At 41.3% G+C, this 18,060-nt stretch overlaps 1 protein-coding gene across 3 annotated transcripts in view; it reads left to right on the top strand.

Moving 5' to 3' along the window:
- NEDD9 (neural precursor cell expressed, developmentally down-regulated 9) overlaps nucleotides 1–18,060 on the top strand; it is a 300,815-nt gene that overhangs the window by 90,737 nt on the left and 192,018 nt on the right. For all 3 annotated transcript variants that reach the window (XM_061195717.1, XM_061195716.1, XM_061195715.1), the window contains exons 3-4: nucleotides 3,803–3,853; nucleotides 8,392–8,521. The gene's annotated coding sequence lies outside the window, so the exon portion shown is untranslated. The remainder of the gene's footprint in view (nucleotides 1–3,802; nucleotides 3,854–8,391; nucleotides 8,522–18,060) is intronic.

Raw genomic sequence — 18,060 nt, 5'->3', positions numbered from 1 at the left:
TAAACATAATATTAACAAAACATGTTGATTAATTTAATAAAATATCAACAATTTTAAAAGCTATTTTAGCAATTTGGGGGGAAAGTTTGAAAACTCCAGGAGGTAGTTGTTTAATGAGTAGTTAAATATGCCCAGAGAGTTTGTAACATTCCAAAATTTCTTGAATGAATTTAGACTTTGGAAAAAATATCATGGTCAAAGATTGGAGATGGTAATTAAAATAATAGAAATAATAAAATTAAAATAATAGAATACTTCCAAATCAACAGAGTAGAGAGAAAAGATGTGTGGAGAGTATTTAAAACAACAGCAACAATAACAAAAACAAAAACACAGCAACTGGGACTTCCCTGGTGGCGCAGTGGTTAAGAATCCACCTGCCAATGCAGGGGACATGGGTTCGATCACTCTTCCGGGAAGATCCCACATGCCGCGGAACAACTAAGCCCATGCGCCACAACTACTGAGCCTGTGCTCTAGAGCCCGTGAGCCACAGCTACTGAGCCTGCGTGCCACCACTACTGAAGCCTGCGTGCCTAGAGCCCGTGCTCCGCCACAAGAGAAGCCACTGCAATGAGAAGCCCACGCACCGCAACAAAGAGTAACCCCCACTCGCCGCAACTAGAGAAAGCCCACACACAGCAACAAAGACCCAATGCAGTCAAAAATAAATAAATAAAATAAATATTTTTTTAAAAGACCTGTCTAAAAAAATAAAAAATAAAACACAGCAACTTTATCCAAAAAGAGCATGGAAGTATATATATATACACACACATATATGTATTTAAATCCAATAAAAATAGATAGTAAAAAAAAATAAGGTGGTAGAAATGAGTGCAAATATCAGTGATTGTAACAATGAAAATGGAATGAATTTGTCTGATAAATGACAGAGATAAACAGATTGAATTTTTTAATACAGTTATTTGCTGTTTATAAGAAACACTAAGCAAAATTGCATGATCACACAGAAAGATCGAAAGTTATGGGAAAAGTGGTGTCATTCAATTCATAACCAAAGAAATTTTGTGTAACAATATCAATATTAGACAAAATAGAATTTCAGGCACAACACACATTTTTTTTTATTAAAAAATAAATTTGGGTACTACATAATAAAGAAAATAAAAGTCCATTAAGAGATAGTAAACACAGACACATATTTTTAAAACTTTTACATGTGCTCCTGAATAACTCATTGGGAAAAACAGAAATCACCGTAGACATAGCAAAATATTCATATATTTTATGTATTTGGAAGCTATAATTTTAGGGGCATAGAAGTGTATGACAATTACAAAATATTTACAACAGAATAAAAGTATTACTTTAAAAATTGTTAGATGTAGCTAAAATGTTTTTAAAGGTTAATATATAACTTTAAGTAAACTAATTAAAAATTGAAAATGAATGAATTAAATTTGCAACTTAAGCTAGAAAAAAAGGGCAAACCTAAAGAAATTTAAAAGAAGAAAAAAGGCAGAAATTAATAATATACTGAAAACAGAAATAGTAGAGACGATGAACAGAATCAATACCTGTTTTTTAAACAGCTTTACCAAACTATAATTCACATACCATAGAGTTCACTCACTCAAAGTGAACAATTCAGTGTTTTTAGTATATTCACATAGTTGTGCAACCATCACCACAAACTAATTTTAGAATATTTTCGTCACCCTCAAAAAAGAAACCCTCAGCTCCTCAGCAGTTACTAGGCAATCAACCACTACCAGGTGGTCATCAGAAAACCACTAATCTACTTTCTTTTTCTCTACAATGTAGTAATCAAAGAACTGTCCAGAAGGAAAAGCCCAGGTCCAGTGGTATCACTGGTGCATTCTATCAAATGTTTAAAGAAAAATACCGATCCTTCATAAACTTTCCCAAAAAAGAAAAGATAAGGGGACACTTTCCAACTCATTATACTAAAGCTAGTAGTATCCTGTTAGCAAAACCAGACAAAGACATCACAAGAAAAGAAAACTCTACGTGCAAACTCTATGACTTGACCGGAAGTTTTTGCATCACTCCTTTTCGAGAGTCAAATCTGTAATCAGAAGCAAGAAAGTTAACCATAAAGAACGTGCGATGGATATAAATGCCTAAGATTTCTGCAAAGAAGTCATTTTGATTTGCCCACATTGACATAGATGGTGATGCCCACGAATGGGGCCTCCAGAGATGGGAGCTGGCCTTAGATTCCATTCCTAGTTACAGAAAAGTTTGGAAGCTCCTCCTTTTGGAGGAATTGCGCTAGTTTCCTGACTGAGAGCAAGTTCATCTCATGCACAACTGTTGAATTAAGCAAAGTCAGGATTGATTCATTTCCACCCTCAGCGAATCTTTCCTCATTATCACCCAATAGCACCCAGTAACCCCAGCTCTCCCCTCCACTCTAAGTCACAACTTCTCAGGATCTTCATTTACATTAAAGTCGAAATGAATGATAACAATATAAAGAATGTTTCAATCAGACAATGTGCATTTTATCAGAGATTTGAGCTTACACATGAAGACTGGAAATTGATTGTTTCTGTCATCAGACAATTTTTTAGGGAATAATTTAAAGGGCAAGATCATGTGAGTACAGAGGGCATCTGGATGTTCCTAGCCCCTGAAAGCAATACATATGCTAAGAATCTACTTTAACTGTGATGTCAAATTCTAGGTTGCTAGAAACATAAAGAAGGAAGCACTATAAGTATGCCTGTTTGCATAGAGTTCATGAAGTTTGTCCAGGATATACACAGTAGAGGTTCTGTAAGCAAAGTAAACAGGACACACTTAGGAAACATATCTATATCCATGTCATGCTTTCTTGAAGAATTAAACTTGTCTTTCCTTCCAATGATATATATGACCAAGATTATTGAATACCTCTGTAGATGCAGCTTCAGAAATATAATAAATGACTTTAAAACTCATTAATTTTAGTAATATGGGACCATCAAGCAGACCTTTAAATCCTTTAATGATTTAGAAGATGTGTCTAGTATCTGATAACCAGTCACTTTGAATCATGAGTATTTGGTACTATAATCACCAGGGAATGTGTGGCCAAGGCCTCAGAAAGCCCGATTTCCCTCATTTACCTCTGAGATTAAGAGCATCCAAAAGACAGGCATTGTGTTTGCTCCGGGACCATACAGTCCCTTAATTCCCATTGGCACCATCTGGACTGATTCCATCTTAAGACCAAGTAGGTGAAGTCTTCTAATCATTGGCAGATCTCTTATCACAAAGCCAGATCTCTGTAACTACCAGTGGCTTAATCCTTCCCTTGCAATGCCATGTAAAGTGGTAGTCCTCCACTTTTTCATTAGAAAAAGGACAGAGGGCTGAAATGTAGGAAATCTGATGAATCATAAGGATGAGCTCATGGGTTAAAGATGGGGACAACTAAAATACTAAATGAATGGTGGAAAGAACTTAAATTTCTATCAATGTCTTTAGGTTACAAAAGTAGGGCATATGAAAAAAAAAGGAAGGGGGCTCATAGGAAGGTAAACATGAAGATGGAAGCAGAAAAAAGACATTTCAGCTGAGGAATGCTTCTAAGAAACGGCAATGGGAGACAGCTCATTTTATTTTATTATGTAATAAAAAGGAAAAAATGGAGATTTTTTTAAAGGATCAAGCCAAAGGAGTTTTTAGCATGTGTTATGAACTCATTCACAGAGGCACCAACATATTTTAGGGCAAAATTGTCTAAAAATAACTTGCTTCATCAGTCTGGGACATTTTTTTCAGTCTTTTGCAAAGAATCCAATTAATGTGTGTTGTTTTTTTCTTTCAGGCAATTCTCTGTGGCTTTTATACACCCAAGTTGATGTGAATCCTATGATATGTGAGTAACTAAGATTCTAAGGCCCATAATGCAATTACTTGATTCCCGCTGGCACAGGACATTTATAAAGATCAACTAACTCAGTTTAAGCTACTCTTAAAGCTCCCTTCCTCTCTATCCCAGGTTCTACCGTATTTCACTTGTGCAGAGAGCTGACACTCAGACTCTCTGCCTCTATGAAGCTGGTAGTGAGTGGGCAAGTGAGGAAAGACTAGGAAATAGAAGCCAGCCAGGACGTTCAGCCTTGCTCAGAGCTTATGCATATAACTATGTGGAAATATTTAAATCTAAAGGGTGTAGCTGGCCTATCTTCCTGGGGCATCAGTGAATAATAAAACAATTTAATAGTACTCATGTCAAATATATTAAGGAATAGGATGCACAGGAACCTTTAAGGTAAAACACAGTAGACTTCAAAGATATTTCATGATTATTTTTTTTCTAAGGGGACCACTTTAAGCTGAGCCTCCAACCTCCTGAAAGCATCACAATATAAAGCATAATTTCAGAAAACAGCTGTGGTGGCATATTCATTTGGGGGAGTATTGCTATCAGTCTAACAAAACATTCAAGACAGATCACCATTAGCTATGGATTTTAATATTGGTATAGACTTTAAAGATAATCTGGTCTAACCAATTATTTTAAAGATGAAATTGAGAACAAAGATAAAAGGTAGAAAAAGTCTTGGATGGGTTTTCCTTTCTTCTAACAGGGTCCAGGACTAAAATTTTCCATGCTCTAAGCTGTTGACCATTCTTTAAACGCAGCATTGTGTGTTGGCTTACAATCTCCTTTTGCATGCAATGCCATCTTCCTCTGGAAAAGTTTTACTCTTTCTTCAAAACCCAGCTCACCGTTATCTCCTCAGGGAGACCTTCTTCTACTCACCCAAGCAGAGTTACCTGCTTTTTCTCTGTGCTCTAATAGATCTTTAAATATAATTTGGTTTTAGTACCTCTCATCTTTAAAAAAATAAATAAATAATATCCCTCTTTGATCTCCCTCTCCAGTGCCATCCTACCCATTCCTCCCCTTTACAGCTAGGATTCTCAAAAGAATTATTTCCAAACTCAGGCTTTATTTACTTCTTCACCCCCATCTCCTCCTCAATCCACTCCACCTAGCTTCTGACCTCTCACTTCACTAAATTTTTCTTGGTAAAGGCACCAATGACATCTGTGCTGCCCAATCCCATGGCTGCTTTTCAGTTCTTATCATATTTGCCCTCTCTGGAACATTCTATGTAGTCGATCACCACCTCTTTAAAACACCCTTAGTATCTGGGACACCACATTCTGCTGGTTTTCCTCCAATGACTTAGGACATTTCTCTCAGCCTTCTTGGGAATTCATCCTCCTCTCCTGGATCTTTAGTGTTAGAGTTCCTCAGAGCTTAGACCTCAGTACTCTGTCTCTTTCCTTTCTTTCTTGGTGACCTTGTCCACTCCCTGTCTCAAATGACATATCAACAAGTCTCAACAATATATCTACAGCCAAGATCTCACTGTATGAGTTCTAGCTAATAAATCCAACTGTATATATTGCTAGCATTGTCATGATTATAAGTGATAAAATCACACCCAAAACTAGCTTAAGATAAAAAACAGACAAACAAACAAACAAACAAAAAAAAGGAAAGAGAGACAGAGAAACAGAAAGAGTCAGAGAGAGAGTGTGAGATTAATAGACACATGCTGACTCTTAATTCATGTAACCGAACCAGGGGCAGAAGCAAGAGGACTCTGTTATTCTCAGGATCCTTTCTCTCCGACTCCTGTCTCTCTGCACATTATTTTCATTTTTCTAAGCCAATATAATCCCCATAATCATTAAGAGCTCTGAACATATATCCTCACAGCTCTGCAACCAGAGTGTAAAAATCTCTCTTCTGTCCACTCAGACTAAGAGAAGGAATTTGGTTGGTCCATTGATGTTCACATGACTTCTCTATGAATCAATCCCTGTGGCCTGGGAGTCAAGATATTACGATTGCCTTAGATTGGGTCACATGCACACCTCATAATTATACTAGAGGAAGAATGCTGGGCCAGGCAGTCACACAATATGTATCCATTAAACTGTTTAAAATTTCCATTTGGATCTCTCACAGGTATCTCAAGGTGATAGTATCCAAAACCTAACTAGGTTAGGAACCTAATGTTCCTCCAAAACACGTGATTCTCCTCCAGTATTTTCAATCTCAGAAAATGACACCAACATTTATGGGATTGACGAGAGTTATGTTTGACAACCTCTCTCCTTTACTGTCACCACCACCCACCCACAATCCAATGATCATGTCGTATTGATTTTACAGCCAAGATATATTTTGGATCCGTCCACATTTTTCTGTCTCCAGTATCACCCTCCTAGTTCAAGTCAATGTCACCTCATACCTAGGTTACTGCAATAGCCTCCTAATTGGTCACCTACTGTCCATTCTTGATCTCTTCCCATTCTTTATCTTCAAAGCAGAGTGATTTTCTAAAAATTAAAACCCATCATATCTTGCTCTTAAAATCTTAGGAAAGCTTCTCACTGCTCTTGAGATAAGCACTGAACCCTTAACTTGCCCTCACATCTGGGGATCTCGCCTTAACACCGTGGGGATCCAATCTCTGCTTTTCTTCCTAACCTCGCTCCTTCCACTCTCTCCTTTCCCCCACTCAAAATGTTTCAACCATATTAATATTTCAGTTTTTCAAAAGTAATCTGAGCTTTATTGAGTTATAGGGCTTTCTCATGAGCTGGGTAAACATATCATGTTTTATGCTCTCTAGACCCTACACTTCTTCACATTACTTATCATAACTCCAATACTTATTTGTGCAGATTTTTAACTGTAAGGTTCATAAGGGCAAGGACAGCATCTGTCTTATTTGACATATTATGTAACACTTAGAGATATTCAATCAATATTTATTGAATGAATGGTCATCCTACCTTATTACGGTTCTTTATATATCTGTCTTTTCAGCCAAAATATGAATTCATTCTTTTATTTTGCAAATATTTATTGAGTTCCCACCTTGTGCTAAGGAGTTAAATATAATATTGGGGACAGGGTCATGAAGAAGATAGATGGGGGTCGTTTCCTTTGGAAATTTATATATTTTTTTACTATGCAGAAACTGTGTTTTTCCTTTCCATCCATATACCTCAATTCCTGGCAGATACCAGCTATGTAATGCTTGCTGAATGAATAAATGAATTAATTAATGGATACTTTGAAGTTGATCATCAACTACTCCCTGTTCTTGACACTGTTCCTAATTTTGTGTGTTTAAAATGACCAAAAGACTCATGGCAGATAAAAATGGGTCACAAGCCATGGGTTTTCTGGCTGGCAGTGAGCGGACCAAATGTAATAATCACCCACTAGGCAAAAGTGAGATAGAAAAGTCCAAGATGGGATATTGCCACAAGGGTGGAAGGAAGGTTCTAGATACATGGCATCTGGGAGCCTTGGGGCAAAAGGATGGGAGAAAAATTATAATGTCAATGGAGTAAGAAAGGAAGAGGAAGGAAAAGGACCAATGGGAGACAAAATATGCCCATTTTTCATTGAAGTTTCTTACTTAATGTCTGTCTCCTACTCCGCACGGTGAACTCTGTGGCAACAGGAGCAATGTCTGTCTGGGTTATCAGAGCATCCCCGGTGCCGTTCGAAGTGACCATGCTTACTTGATGAATGAATGAATAAATGAATGCTCAGGCAGAGTAGGCTCAGTGTCTCAGAATCACAGGTCCCGGAGCTAATGAGGCCAGGACACCTGTTCCTATAACTCACATCACTCGGAGAACACACTTCCTGTGACTGGTTCTGGAGCTCACCCTCTCCAGATAAGCAGGAAACCCTTGAGAGGAAGTTCTTACACCTAGATATTCCAACCAGTCACCAGCCGAAGACATCCCCAGACCATAGTAGAGACAAACGGATCCTTTATCCCTGAGTTGATAGCTGAAAATTCTCAGAAAAAAAAAAAACCCTCTTTATAGTTAGAGATAAAAAATTTTAAAATGCACTTATGCCTAGAAGGCATAGATAGCATCAGTGTGAATGAGTGAATTATACTAGGTAATTTTTTCAGAAAAGAGGTGGTACTGTAGTGAGGTATACAATATAGAAGGGCTGTAGGTACCTTAAGTGAAGAGAGGATGCCTTTAGGGAGAAAAAAGAGACAAAAATTAAGGGACCTAAAGACCTCAAAGATAAACCTACGGGCAAGTTATACCCAGAGCGGGTATAATTTTATGACTTTACTGTCTCAGTGAAAGGTGATATCCCATATCAACTAAACATGTGATCTCAAGAATCTGGTGGCCTGGGTTTGAATCACAGCACCGTTGATTTTGGACAAGTCACTTAGAATCTCTAGGGTTCAGTTATTTTATCTGGAAATGAATATATGAAAGAGAACCATCTCCTAAGATGTTGAGAGTACTAAATGATGGAATCCCTGTAAAGCACCTGGCGTGCATTATATGCTTGATAAATATTAGTTATTACTAATACTCATATAAATGACTTGGCAGGAGGTGTGTTCACCATTTGGGCTCATCTCTAATACTGGAGATTCCGAGGAGAACCAGAGGAAATGAGGAGGCCCTGAGAGAACCTTCGCGAGATGTGTCCAAGCAGACCCGGGCACACAGTTGGCACTCAGTAAGTGATGACTTTCCTTCCTTCCACTTTTGTCATCTCCCTGTTTCTATGAAGTTGAATGTCAAGTGTGCAGTTCGCCCTGCCCTACCTTGTAGCTTCCCTGTGCCCATGAGACCTTTTCTGGTTTGGAGATGGCTGAACACAGCCCAGCAGCAACACCAAGGGAAAGTGGTCAAAATGCAGATCAGAGTTTTCTTTTTAAAGAAATGCATATTTTAAGGTAACCATCCAGATGCACGGTTCACATGAGAATCTAAACAAGCACAGCTAATGCAAAGTTATAAAACCAGATTATTTTTTCTTCTTCAGCAAACATTTTCAGAGCCCTCGGGCTCAGGAAGGAGATGGGTGGTTGTTTCCTGGCTCCATGCAAACGCGGGAAGGAAGTGAAGTTGAGTGCCCTGTGCCACCTCCTTCCCCTTTCCCCTTCCCTATTCTACTCCCCAAGCCTTTCACCCCCAACTCTGGGCACAGAACTGTCCATAGTTTCCCAGCCAAAATTTTCTCTCAAGAAGGATCTGAAACTCATTTACATTAAAATACAAATGAGGACTGCATCTGAGAGCATTACATCAAGGTTTTCCTTTACCTTAAAACCCCAGCAAAGATTCACACCAACCCCAGCAAGGAGCAGAGACTTCTTTAGCTCCAGAAGCTTACTCGTTGGTATTTTCATTGTGGATTCATCCTGGAATCCTGAAATCTCACCACTTAGGTTGTAAGTTAATCAGCAGAGTTTAAAGAAAAGCAGGAAGGGTTAGAGAGAGCGATTGGTACTTACGAAATGGTAACCACCTTCATTCTTTTCGACAGAAGGAGGTGGAGACGCAGCAAATCAACCTCCCCTCAATTTAAAATCACCTGAAGCATTTATGTACTGACAACCAAATGCCCTTGGATCTCTCTTTCAATAGGTCTGGGTTAAAACCTCAGAAACTGATTTTCATAACCAGCATTGTGGGGTTGTAGAGAGGATTAAACGAGGGAGTTATTGAGAAAGTCCTAGCTTAAGAGCGTTGAGTACTATTTGAATCTCTCATCTCGCTTCCTGTAGCCTCATTTGGAAGTGTGAGTCTGATTTCCCCAGTTCATGCTGTCCTTACCTCTCAACTGTACACATTTCTGAAGAGCTTCTCTTTTCTGAGCTATTTTATAAGTTGTTGACAGATTCATCTTTCTAAAGTACAGTTCTGAACACGTCCAAGGAATCCATGTTCCACCGGACCTAACAAACATACGGACAATACAATCTTCACAGAGTAGCAAAAATTATCTTTTAAAAATTGGATTATTTCATTCCCACATTAAAATGAAATGCAAACTCTTTAGTGCAGCTTTCAAAGCCCTCACATGGCCTGGCCCCTGCTCATCTTCCCTACCCCATCTCATACCACTCCCCTTTGTTCGCTAGGCTCCAGTCACTCTGACGTGATTGGTCCTCCTGCCTCAGTGCTCACTCCCGCCTCAGTGCTCACTCCCGCCTCAAGGCCACCCCCTTGCTGTTCCTTCCGCCCAGAATGCTTTTCCCCCAGATCCTTGCAGGACTGACCGGTTCCACTGCGTGGTTACCTCTTGGCTCAACAACTACTCCCACTAGAGCAGTCCCCCCAGGCTCAATCACGTGAATCCTTTTTATTCTCTTTACAGCACTTCTGCAATCTAAAATGTCCTTGTTTATTTATTTGTTTGCTTACTATGAGCTCCCTAACCCCTCCAGGATGCGAGATGCCCGGTTTCCCTGTTCACTGTGTTACCACCGCTGTTGAGGTAGCAATTGACACATGGTTGACTTTCAATGAGCATTTTGCAATAGAACGATGTTATGCTCTGTTCAAATCCTTCCATGGTTCTACATACTTCTCAGAACTGAGAACACATTCCTTGGCCTGCCAGTGAACAACCTCCATGGTTTTGCCTAATTCTTATGCTGAACTATGTCCATGTAGTTCCCTTTTTATTATAACTCTGAACACATTAAATTGAAATGATCTGCATGGGTTTCTTTCTCCTAACCTTTGCCCCTCAAAGTGAGGTTTGTGAACCTGTACTGTTGGCATCATCTGGAAATTTGTTAGAACTACAGACTCTGAAGCTTAGCATTAAATCTGCTGAATCACCATCTGCATTTTAACAGGAGCCCCAGGTGAACTGTGGCCTTATGCACATCTCCTAATTACTAAAGGAATAATCAGTCAGCCAACCAATGTGTATCAGCTGAACTACTCACCACTTCCAATTGGATCTCTCACTGATATCTCGAGTTGATAATGTTCAAACTGAACTAATAATGGTCCTTCCAAAACATGATTCTCTTCCAGTGTTCTCAACCTCAGAAAATAAGAAATATTTTCCTACACTAGTTTATTCAAAGGCTTTATTATTCTGCTTTGGAAACGGGGGTGGGGGGCATGGGAGTGACAGTCACTGAAATACGGAGGGTAGGAGGATTGGCTGGAGGTGGGCAGAGAGAGAATGGCTTTAACTTTCCCACGAGAAAGCAAGGGGACAACTACCAGTAGATAGCTGGATATATGAGTTTGGAGCTCAGGAGCGATACCAGTGTTCAAAACTAGATATGGGAGCCAGCACGCAGTAGCCAGTGTTGATTCAGTGACCCTACCACATTTCCCTAGTTCATTCACTCTTCAGGATGACCATCTCACATCCTGTCCTTTCTCCTTAAACCTCCATCGCCTCCTCCCCACACTTCAGTCCTGGCTGACAACCTTATTTTCTATTTCACAGGAAAAACTAGAAGGGTCAGCAGAGGTCATGCACCCACTCACACCCCCATACCTGTAGTCTGCCCTTCCTCTTCAGGAGAAGCTGTTAACAACTTCGTTAGCATTTGTTAAGGAAAGCACAGGGTGTGAGATGGTGAATGATGTTCAACAAAAGACCACAAGAAACACTGAAATAGGTTCATTACTCATCGGTCCTGGAGGAAGTACAGGGCAGGCCGCCAGGGGCCATGAGGGGAGGTCAAGACAGGGTACAGGCTGTGAGAGTGACAGGTCCTGGGGCATGTGCCTTCATTAGGGTCATGGGGGGAGTGCCTTGGGTTTCCCAGGCTAAGGCCAGATTGGTCAATTCAAACCAAAATGAGTGTGGTTTTGGTAAGTTCCACGGGGTCTTATCTAAGGGGTGCACAAAGGGAAGGCCCTGGGAGACAGGGGAGCCTGTTTGATCACAAGGGCTGCTGGGGAAGTCATATCAGGAACTTACATTTGCTTGTGACTCTGTGGGCTATTCTTTAGGCCATGGGCTGGTATGAGGGGCTGGTGTCCATTTAAGGCCCCTGCAGGTCACTTGGCCAAACAACATGAGTGCTGAGGCAGAAATGCCACGGAGTAGTTTAACTAAACTCTTGACAGAAGCCAACCTCTCCACTATTTCCTATATCCCATCCCCTTACCCTTTTCAAGGACCTCCCTCCAACAATTCACTCCTCTTTCCCCTGTGTCATAAAAATTTTCCGATTAGATTGTCTATTATTCGAGCATATTAAATCTCCTATCATAAAAACAAACCAAAAAAAAAAAAGCCTCCCTCGACCCTCTACCGTCTTTCCACTATCACCCCATTCTTCTGCTTTATAGCAAAGCTCTTGGAGAAGTTGTCTACACTGCAGCCTCCAACTTCTCCCGTTGCCTCCCACCCACAACTGACACTGCTTTGTCAAGATCATCAGTGGCCTCTGCATCCCCAAATCCATTGGGCAGTGCTCAGCCCCCGTCGTACTTCCCCTTTCAGCAGTTGACACACTTCATGTCCCCCTGGACACTCTGCTGGCCTTTCAGGGCACCACACACTGGCGGCGGTCCTTTGTCTCAGGCCACTTCTCAGTCTCCTCTGCTGGTGACTGTCCTCTCCCGGCCTCTCCATGTCGCACGCCCAACGCTCACTCGTCAGTTTGCTTCCCTTTTTCGAACACACACCCTTGGTGATCTCACCCAGTGTCACTGCTTCAGATGTCACCCTATATGCTGGTGACTCCCAAAGGTCTATCTCCAGACCTCTCCCCTGGTGTCCACATTCATATATCCTACTTCCTTCTCAACAGCTACACAGGGTCTAAGAACCGTGTAGAACTTAGCCTGCCCCAAATCTAACTCTCTGTCCCCTCCCCACCAGGTCCCCCACAGCCTTTCTTATCTCTGAAAATGACCACTCCTTCTTCCACTTGCCAGAGCCCAAACCTTTGGGCTTAACCTTGGTTTCTTTCCTTCACTCCCACATCTAACAGAAAATCCTATTGATCTCACCTCAAATTAGAGCCAAAATTCATCCATTTCTCAACACTGCATTGCTACCACCCTGATCCAAGCCCTCATCATCTCTTGCTTTGATTATTGCAGTTGTCTCTAACAGAAATTCCTGCCTCTGCTCTGGCCTCCAGGGTCTCTTCTTAACAGAGACACCAAAGTGATCCTCTAAGGGTGTAAGTCAGATCCTATCACTCTTCTTAAAACCCAGTGGCTCGGGCTTCCCTGGTGGCGCAGTGGTTAAGAATCCACCTGCCAATGCAGGGGACACAGGTTCGAGCCCTGGTCCGGGAAGATCCCACATGCCGCGGAGCAACTAAGCCCGTGCGCCACAACTACTGAGCCTGCGCTCTAGAGCCCGTGTGCCACAACTACTGAGCTCGCGTGCTACAACTACTGAAGCCCGTGTGCCCTAGAGCCCGTGCTCCACAACAAGAGAAGCCACCACAATGAGAAGCCACGCACCGCAACGAGGAGTGGCCCCTGCTCACTGCAACTAGAGAAAGCCCGAGTGCAGCAACAAAGACCCAACGCAGCCAGAAATAAATTTAAAAAATAAAAATAAAATAAAAACAAAAAACAAAAAAAAACCCCGTGGCTCTCCATTTCCCTCAAAGGCGAGGCCAAAGCCCTGGCATTGCCCGTGAAACCCTCCCCACTGCCCCCTGATCTGTTTCCTTCCTCTTTCCCCTGGATCACTTCATTCTAGCCCCTTGAGGGTTTCTTGACGATGCCAAGTTCGATCCCACTGCAGGGCACTTGTGTTCTTTGTTCCCGCTGCCATGCCTCATGTCTTGGTCACTTACACCTTTCAGGTCTGTATGTAAATGTCTTATCAAAGAAGCATTCCTAGGCACCCTATAAAGGAGCTGTCCCTCCCTCCCGACCTTCCTTCCCTACTTATGCAGCATGATATTTTCCATGGCACTTACTTCATCTCTAACAGGAAATGTTTGCTTATTCATTATCTGTCTCTTCATTAGTATGTAAGTTCGCAAGAGCAGGGTTTGGTCTGTTTTATTTATTGCTATATCTCCAGCATGAAGAACAGTAATGGGCATATAGTACCAGGCCTTCAATAAATACTTGTTGAATACATGATTGACTAAAAATGGATGAAAAAAATATGTATTGAATGTCTAATATGTGTCATAAATATATAACTAGGAATTGAGGCTATAAGAAAGGATGAAATCTCATGTCGGGGATTGACAGGTGAGATTGCAGCAGGAGTGGAGAACACAGTTCTGGGGAAGGCCATAAAGAGGACCTTTTAAGGGAGCATGGAAAGGAGATGCTAGAGAGGAAGGCGGTAAACCCAGATAACACAACACAGAACACAAGGGAAGATAGAGTTCCAAAGGAAAGGGGATTGACAAGAGTAGCAAGGCTGCAGAAAGATAAAGTAATAGGAAAAAATGGAAAGGACCCATTGGAGGTAGCAAAAGCATTTTGGGGACCTTAATGGTTCCTGGCAACTGTGATAGTAATACCTCCCCCAGGAAGCCTCTGTAAATCCTAATATCCCAGTGCTTATCAATCAGAATACAGGCTCATTGGCTTGTCAGTTATCCAGCCATTTAGACTTGAGCAGCCTGAGGGCCTTGAAGAAGGAAATGGCATGTTTTGGGCAATTCCTATGGGCCAGGCACAGTGCTAGGTATTTTGCAAGTACTAATATATTTGATCCTCAGGGCAACCCAGTGAGATAGATATGATTTCCCATTTTGCATATTCAGAAATTGAGGTTCCAGGAGGCTAACCCAAGATCTTGTAACTACTAATGGATACTGGAACCTCTGTCTTTTGGACTCCTTATGAAAAACGTGTATGTTGGGGAGTGTTTTTCCCGTCCCTCCTATGTCATCTGGAAGTTGCACAGAGGCAGACTTGCTGGTTTCTTATCCAATAGCTAATCCTATCTTCCTGCTGACAGAACTGGATTTTCTTTGTGTATGGGGTAACCCTGTGCTTCAGCAAAGACTGAGCCCTTTCCTAATGCCCGGAGCCAAAATTTGACTGGTCTAAGCAAATTATGACCATTTCATTTGTCTTGCTGTTGATCAGCTCAGGAACAGGCTTGTGATGCAGTTCTGCCTCCTAAGACGTGAGGACATTTCTGCTGGGGAGTGGGACCCAAAAAGGGGAGTGTCTTCATTTTGGCTTTATTTATTTATGTATTTATTTGCATTTGGATGTGGTTGAGAAGGTACTACCTAAAGCTATTGCAGCCACTTTGCAACTGTGAGGGAACCAACCACCTGAGAATAAAACTGACATGAAGATATTTATTGATCTACCCCCAGACTTCTTGCTTGGTGAGGCAACAGGTATTTATTGTTCAAGCCACTTTAAGTTCTATTTTTACATTATTTGTAGCCAAAGCATCCAATATACACAATGTACTGTGTATATTTTTACCCACTGGTTTATTCCCAGCTCCTAACATAGTGGTAATTGCTCAAAAAAAAATGTTTTGATTGCCAGCATGAAGAATGTTGTGTATTTCAGAGTAAAGATGAATGAATTCAATGAATTATTACAGGGTATAGAAAATTGAGGTGACAACATGCCATTGGCGTTCTCTCTAAAAGCACAAGAGGAGGAGAGAAAAAGAGCACACCACATGGAAAAAACCCTGGTTGTGTGTAACATGGCAGCATCTCAGTACTCTGTCACCAGGGAGAAATATTTATGTTAAGACCTCTGTCTATCAGACGGCCATTTCCTCCCACGTAATTAATTGAAATTTAAAATCAATTTGTGTCCCTGGTTACCGAGGTCCAGACTAAAGAACAGCCTAGATTGTGTTTTCAGTCAGGAGGTGGCTGTGTTCGAGATTTGTGTTGGCATCTTTGAGCTGCGACCACAGCTCACATTTTTGTGGGAAATATCAGATGAAAGTTTTATGGCAACATTCTTCCATCAGGAAGGGCGGGGGGGCGGGGGGTGGGGCGGGCTTCAGCATGCCCAAGAGAGTTTTTCTCCTTCTGAAACATGTTTAGACTCATTCTTTCCAAATTAATGAGGCCACTTTCCCCTTTCAGAGCAAATGCAGATAGGGAAACAAATGGGTGAAAATTTAGAAACAACAGGGTCCCCTTTCCAAAGCCTCATTTCACAAAGCCCTATGTGGTTTGTGGAAGCAAGTTGAGGTCCTGGTGACTGATAAATACAATATAATTTTAGAACTTTCATAAGCCTGTGTGGCCTCTTTGTTGAAGATCAGCAATTAGGGCCTTAAAGTACTGAAAACAATTACCTAAATCGTTTTCAAAATGTCCATATTCAGTATTAGTTCTGGGCACTGTCCCTTCCTCTTGTTCAGCCCCTGCTTATACGCTTTCATTCAGCTAGATTATTCCAGTTGTGGTTCCCAGATATGGTTCAGCCGCAGTGTATGCAGGGGCGCGTGGGGAAGACCTTCTGGCCGAGGCTTTGGAGAAGAGTCTCTTTGTGCCCACTTGCTCATGGCCCTATTCTGAGGGAAGGGATCCTAAGTGATTTCTTACATACAGATCATCACATTTGACCCCCTGATCCTGGCTGATGGAACCAGGAAGGGGCAGTTGTTTTTGAAGATGGCCATCCGTCAGCTGACCAGCAGCCAATGAGATAATCCAGTGGGAGCCCTCTGTAGGACAGGGGTGTCCAGTGCCCTGTAGTGACCAATGGACTTTCTCTTAAGAAGTATGAAGGTGACACAGAGAGAAAAATACAAGTGACAGAAGGGTTCAAAAACCAAGAGACTGATGGAGAGGAGACAGTAGGCTAAAGCCATGAATCAGTAGAATTTAAGATTAAGAAGCTACGCAGGACATTGGAGGGAGCTAAAAAGGGTATGAGAAGTATTAAGAAACAGGCAGTGGCCTCATGTGGTGCCGTGGGTGGCCGCTGCTGAGAGTCAGCAAGATCCTGGGGTCTGTGGACTGAGGATGAAGTGCCAGTTCCTGGGAGGCTTGGTCCTACGTTTATGCGAACTCCCTACCGTTGTTCCTTACATGCCTTCATCATAAATCTCCATTTGCTGAGAATCTGATTGTGTCAAACTCTTGCAATCTGAAAGAATTTAACTACTAGGTTCAATATTTACAAACTTTGTGATCTTGGGTAAGTCACTTAACCTCCATGAACATTAGATGTTCAATCTCTACCTGCGATAGGCAGAATAATGACCCCAGCATGTCCACGTCCTAATTCTAGGAATCTAAGAATATGTTACTTTACATGGCAAAAGGGATTTTGCAAGTGTGATGAAGTTAGAGACCTTGAATTGGGCTCCTATATTATCCATGAGAGTCCAAGCTAGTCACTTGGGTCCTTAAAATCAAATAGTAGAACTTTTCCCGGCTGAGGTTGGAGGAGATGTAACTATAGAGGAACAGTCATAGCGGTTCAACATTACTGACTTTGAAGATGAAAGAAGAGGCCAGGAGCCAAGGAATATGGGCAACCTCTAGAAGAGAAAAAGGCAAGGAAACAGACTCTCCCCTAGCCCCTCCAAAAGAATGCAGCCATGCCTATACACTAACTAGCCCGGGAGACCTGTGTGGGACTTCTAACCTACAGAACTGTAAGATGATAAATGTCTTTTGTCTTAAGCCATTAATTTTGTGGTAACTTGTTACAGCAACAATAGTAAACTAATCCACTGTAATATCACTCTACATATATATGGGAAAACATTTAAACGAATACACACTCCAGTGTAACATTGGTTATGTCGTCTTTTTGAATTCCTTACTTTTTCTGGTTTCAACAATGAGTATATGTTACTTGTGTAATAAAGAAGTTGTTATGTGTACTTTTGGTAAGATTTATTTGGTAAATAACAAGTCCAACAAACATTTGTTGAAGGTACTTTGTGTAGTCCTGAGGTCATTTAGATACTGCACGTTTTTTAGTCTTTGTTAGGCCTGGTATGGTGCATTGTGACAGATCTCAAGGTCATGTTGATGGAGCTCAAAAATCTACTGAAGAAATTTTAAAAGGACATTTTAGAGACGCTGTGGCTTCACAACTCCATCAGCCTCACCCAAAGTCTAAAAACTCTTAGGCTCATTCACAACTCACCCAATGTCAATAGGGGAGGACTATTAACTGATATTAGAGTTACCAATACTGGTGATAAGCACAGCAAGTGAGACAGTGAGACTCCTTTGAAGGTACTTCTGAACCACTTAAGGTTAAGAACTTGGCTTTGGTGAGTTAAAATTGCAGAGCATGCCCGAAATACCAGTTCTCACTTGAGCAAGAATTTGTTAGCTCTTATCA

This window comes from Eubalaena glacialis, chromosome 7 (assembly GCF_028564815.1).
Source record: "Eubalaena glacialis isolate mEubGla1 chromosome 7, mEubGla1.1.hap2.+ XY, whole genome shotgun sequence".
In the NCBI taxonomy this organism is placed as follows: domain Eukaryota; kingdom Metazoa; phylum Chordata; class Mammalia; order Artiodactyla; family Balaenidae; genus Eubalaena; species Eubalaena glacialis.
The sequence above is the reverse complement of the archived record's forward strand: the minus strand, read 5'-3'. Positions and strand labels throughout refer to the sequence as shown.